Raw genomic sequence first — 5,855 nt, 5'->3', positions numbered from 1 at the left:
GGGGCCTTCTCATCCGATGGAGCAAGTAAACCTGAGTTCCTTTGGACAGCAAGCCAGCTAGTAGAGTAGGGTGCCTCCAGGAGCTTAAGTGGAAAAGGTAGGTTTGCTGATTCATGAAAATGAAGTTGAGTGTCCTCAGGCTGAGGCTTATGAAAGACTGGTGTAGTCCACCAGGCATTTACTAGAAGCCCTATAAAAGCTTTATAACATTTTCTGAGCAGGGTGGAGGCCAGGCCACGATGCTGAGGGCCAGCAAGGGGCCTGCCTAGAGGCCCATCAGACACTTCTGTGACGGAAGGATGACTGCATCCTGAGAATTTTCTCACCTGGCTTGTAACATAGTCCCTTCCCTAATAAACCTCAAAATCATATCATCTCTGAGCTCCGTGGGTCATGGAAATGAGTTATTATGTCCAACTTAGAAAGAGGGGGTACCTGAGAGTGACGGTTGATGCAGGAATAGAAGGGTGGGGGCATGCCTGACTTGAGCCACTTAGAAATTGGCCTTGGGCAGCTGATGTTCATGATGCTGCTTTTCCTCTCTGCTTGCGGAGAGTCGAAGCCTTTGCGCTGTGATGCTGAAGAAGAATATTGGAAGTATGTGGACTGCTGAAAGGCCAAACTAGTCTGTTTTGGAAGAAGTACAGCCAGAGTGCTCCTTCGAGGCAAGAATGTCAAGGCTGCATCTTACAGCCTTTGGGCATGTTGTCCGGAGGGGAGACCCGTCTCTGGAGAAGGACATCATGTTTGGGAAAGAGGAAGGCCTGTGCATGATGAATGGACACGGAGGCTGCTCCAACGGGCTCAAGCACAGGGCAGACTGTGAGGATGCAGACGGATTGGCGGTGTTTCGTTCTGTTGGGCCTGGATCACTGTGGGTTGGAACCAACTGGATGACACTTAACAACAGCAACAACTTGTGACGTCAGAGGAGGGCAGGTGCCATGCGTAGCGCCCTCATGCCATTTCTTTTTACACCTTTTTCCATTTATCCGCTGTTTTGCCATAAAAGATATCTGTTGCCAACAAACAACCCTCTTGATGACATGCTGAAAGTAAGCAAGATGAAGACTTGCTACCCTTGCCTCTAAGTTTGCAGAACTTTTAAAAATTTTCCCACTCTTGACCCCATTTTGCCTAAGGAATCGGGAAGGCAGTTGAGTGTTGCCATTACTGCTGTCTTTGACTCTTATTGTTGAGTTTATAACACACACACACACACACACACAGTGTTTCTACTCTGCAGTTTCTCAGAAAAGACTTCTACTATCATAGTGGGCTGATATCAATGTCAGCACCACGGGCTTCTTCAAGTTTTCCCATAGCTCAGGGGATATCATCATCAAAAATAGTGCTCCCAGGAGAGTCTTATTTAATTTTCCACAGTAAAAGCAACTTACCGTAAGCAGTGCGAAGTGGGGCTCTGTGCCATGCCTATTAATCTGCTGCCTGCAGAATGCTCCAGGCTACTGTGGGCTGGCCTCCACCATCCTGGGGCATTTGTGATCTCTTTAGGAAGTATCCAGTGAGCTGGGCCGAAACAAAAATCTAACACAGGAGGCTCATTCTTCCAGTCAAAACAGTGAATTCTTTTAACCTTTTTAATTCCCTCTTTCTTCCAAGGAGAAGAGACAACCTACTGATTTTACTTGGCCAAATCTCAAGACAAATGAGGCAGTTATTATATAACCGTACCTACTATGTGCTGTCTATTCAAAAGCCGTAGAGAAGTTGTGTCCATAAACACAGTTCTAGGGGTTTGGGTTACAAATACAGTACAGACTTTTACAAGTGATTGAAATTCAGTAGTAACGAGTACAATCCTCGATGACTCTGCAGACATTTTTTCTCATATAACCCGCATAATAGTCCTGAAAGAAACCGATTTTTATACAAATTTTACATATGGGCAAGAGAGAGGCTCAGCGAGGTTTGATATTTGATTTTTGTATATCGAGGACTGTTAGATTCTGAAGACCCTCCACATCATTGTCTTGCCAGAGGTCGCTGCAGGAAACCCGCGTGTCCCTTTCTGTAGCGTACTATTTAAGATGGCAGCTTTGGCATCAGACACATCTTAGCACTGTCACTTCCCATTCCTGTGTTTGTGGACACACTGAATACATTTTAAAAGAGATGTAAATTTGCCTGTACTTTAAGATCATCACGAGAATTGCAAGGAATGTTGAATCAAGAACCTGTTATAGAATCCAAGCAGTTAGGAGACCCTCATTAAATGGTGCTACTATCAACAACTTGCAATATGCAAATGGCTCATTATTTACTGACAGGAGGATTTGAAGCATTTGTTGATAAAAATCAAAGCCTGCAGCCTTCAGTGCGTATTGCAATTCCATGCAAACACAACCTAAATTCTCACCAATGGCAATATAGACATCATGGAAATTGGAGAAAAGATATTTTGTCTAGCATTTAATTTTGCTTGGATCCACAATCTACGCTTATGGAGACAGCAGCCAGGAAATTGGACAGTGTGTTGCATTGGGCAACTCTGCACAGGACCTCTAAAGTGGTGAGCAGCAAGCATAGAACGTCGGTGTGTCTGATCCCAGTTATCTTATTTTTACCATCATATATGCATGCCATGTGAAACCTGGACAATAAATAAGGAAGACCAAAAAACCTCACAACTCACTGACATCGAGTTGTTGCTGAATGGATGGCTATGAAATAAGGAAGACAGGAGAGAGTTGATTCATGTAATTATGTGGTTACTAATTAATACTGAAAGTACCATGGGTTTCCAGAAGAACAAAATCTATCTACAAGAACTACAGTCAGAATATTCTTTAAAGGTGAGGATGGAGAGACTTTGGCCATGGTATCAGGAGAGATCAGTCCCTGGAAAAAAGACACTATGCTTGCATAAAAATGGTCAGTAAAAAAGAGGAAGGCCCTTGCAGAGGAGGATGAACCCGGTGACTGTAACAATGTACGTAACCATAACAACGGTGAAGAGAGTACAGGAACAGGCCAGGTAGAGTATCATTCTGTGTATGAGGTCACTGTGAATTGGAAGAACAACATGAGTGGGAATCAAATTGATGGGAGTTTGCTCTTTTGGTATCAAGTACTTATGACATGCCATTGAGTACTATAAGTTTGTGTAGAAGATTATTGTCTAAATATTATTAAGATATGTGAAAAAAGACATATTTAATAGTGTTAAAAAGTTACTGGGAATTGGTGTGTGTACTCTTGTGCATGTGTGTATTTAAGTGTGTGTCTTCCCTCATATCTAATTTTACTAAAACTCATAGGTCATAATTTTTATCTGCCAGGACTCCTGAAATCATCTTTGACTAAGCTATTCCAAGTCTTGCTTTACATCTATGATGTCATTTAATCTCCCTTACTCATTATTATTTATTTTCACTCTGCATTCATCCCTGGGTGATTTAATTCAGTATCATGGCTTTAATAGCGGCTATATTCTGATGACTCCCCAACTTAGTCTGCAGCCTTAACATTGCCCCAGAACTCTAACCATGAAAATCCAATCGTCCGCTTGACACATATTGAATGTCAAATTGGTGTCTCAAAAGCAGCATTCTGTAAGCTTACCTTCTGGTAGTACCCAACAAGCATACTCATGTATTTATTTATTTACAATCCCTCTGTACTCCGTAAGATTGTAAACATTGCTTTCCAGTGAATTGTTCAGGTTAAACAAATCATTTTTGCTCCCACTTTTTCCTTCATCCCTCAGATCCAACCACCATGTCCGAGAAACATTATTTTCAAAACATGGAAAATGTGACCACTGGTACTATTACCGTATCATCCAAGCTGATATCCTCTCTGACTTGGAAGACTCTGATGGGCTCTGGTCTGGTCTCCCATCTCTGTGCTGGCCCTCCTAAGCCACCTTTCCACACCATAGTCAGATGACCTTCTGCTTTTAAAAGTCCAATCAGTCCTGTTACCTAGCTGCTCAGAACCATCTCATTCTGTTCTATGGCATTCCCAATGAAGCCCTTGTGTGACCTTATGTGTATTCACAGTAGATTGGTCCCCTCTAGGGTGTCCATGGCACAATAACATTCTTCTAAGACACTCCTTGGACTCCTGGAGCCAATGAAGGCTCTTTCTTATTGGTCATCATTGCCTCTCTGTCATCCTTTCTTGTCATCCTCCCTTTCAGTCACGTTGCTCTGGGCACACTGGCCTTCGCAGGCTTCCATGGGCACTTCATGTTGGTTCCCACCACACAGCATGCTATCCCTTTGCTTGGAGCATGATTAATCTGCATTTTTATGTTGCTCATCCACTTTCCTACTTTATTTTGAGAATATTACCTACTCATTAATCCTTAGCTAGACTGTCTAATCTAGCTCGACTAACCATCCTCTTTGCCCATTAACGATGAACTTTTGATCATTATTTATCTCCACTTAACATCAAACACACACGTAAGCAAATATACCCGTTTATTTGAGCTACTTCGACAGGTGACGCCTCAAGATCTGGGAACATGGCACAGCCTGTACTTATTGCATGCCTCAGCATATAATAATTGCTCAATAAACATTTGTCAGACTGAAATGAGTCTATAATGCACCCATCATTTATTACTCATTTACACATATAAATTTTTTAATTAAGCAAAAGATTCAACAGACCATCTGTACAATCACATATGAAGCATTAAAAAACTTAAAATAGAAATATAGTGGTAGCTCTCTGCTTTCAGTTAAATGCCTCTTCTTTTTTTTTTTGAAAGTTCCCCCTGGTAGATGTCATAAAGCAGCCTTTTCAGGTTGATACAAAGCAAAGATCTTTATTTCCAACTGTGAATTAAAGTAATTAAAAGGTAAGTTGATTTTAATATTGTAAAGTGTAAAAGCAAAAATTAATAGAAGAAATTCATTAGCTAAATCTGCTTGTTGTTTGGGACCCTCCAAGTTCAATCCGACTCACAGTGGCACCATGTAAAACCAAACCAAACCAAACACTGCCCCCCTCCTGTGCAATTCTTCAACTTGCTGAGCTCCGTGTGGTAGCTACAGTGTCAATCCAGGTCTTGGAGGGTCTTGCTCTTTTTCGCTGTCCCTCTTCTTTAGCAAGCAGGAAGGTCTTCTCCAGGGACGTTTCCTTCCTAATAACACGTTCAAAGTAAACGATTTAAGGTCTCAACAACTTTGCTTCTGAGCAATATCCTGGCTATACAACTTCCAAAATAAAACTGCACATTCCTTAGCATGTTCATAGTATACTCAACATTCTTCTCCAATACCATAATTCTAAAGAATCAATTCTTTGATCTTCCTTTTCACATTTAGGCTTTTTTATGCACATAAGGCTTTTGAAAATGCCATGGCTATGGATTACCTGCGAACTGTAAGATCTGTGGTTCAACTTAGATTTTAATTTCTTTAATTCAAACTTAGCACCTGCTCCGTTGGAGAAAAGGGAGCCTGTTGGTTCCATTGACAGTCCTGGAAAACTGCGGGGCAGTTCTATGTCCTACGGGGTTGCTATGAGCTGGATGGACGTGATGGCAGCAAGTTGTTCTTTGGTTTGGGGTCAAGAGCACCATAGTCCTTTAGGTGACAGTTTCACTTCTTAACCTTAAAAAAATATATATCTTATTGGTGACTCACACAGATCTTATCACAATCCATACATATATCCATTGTGTCAAGCACATTTGTACATTTGTTGCCACCATCATTCTTTCTACTTGAACCCTTGGTATCAGCTCATTTTTCCCCTCCCTCCCGGAACTTCCTTCCTACACGAACCCTTGATGATATATAAATTATTATTTTTTCATATCTTACGCTGGCTGATGTCTCCCTTCACCCACTTTCCTGTTGTCTGTCCCCCAGAAA

The sequence above is a fragment of the Tenrec ecaudatus genome, chromosome 16, assembly GCF_050624435.1.
Source record: "Tenrec ecaudatus isolate mTenEca1 chromosome 16, mTenEca1.hap1, whole genome shotgun sequence".
NCBI classification, from domain to species: Eukaryota; Metazoa; Chordata; class Mammalia; order Afrosoricida; family Tenrecidae; genus Tenrec; species Tenrec ecaudatus.
The sequence above is the reverse complement of the archived record's forward strand: the minus strand, read 5'-3'. Positions refer to the sequence as shown.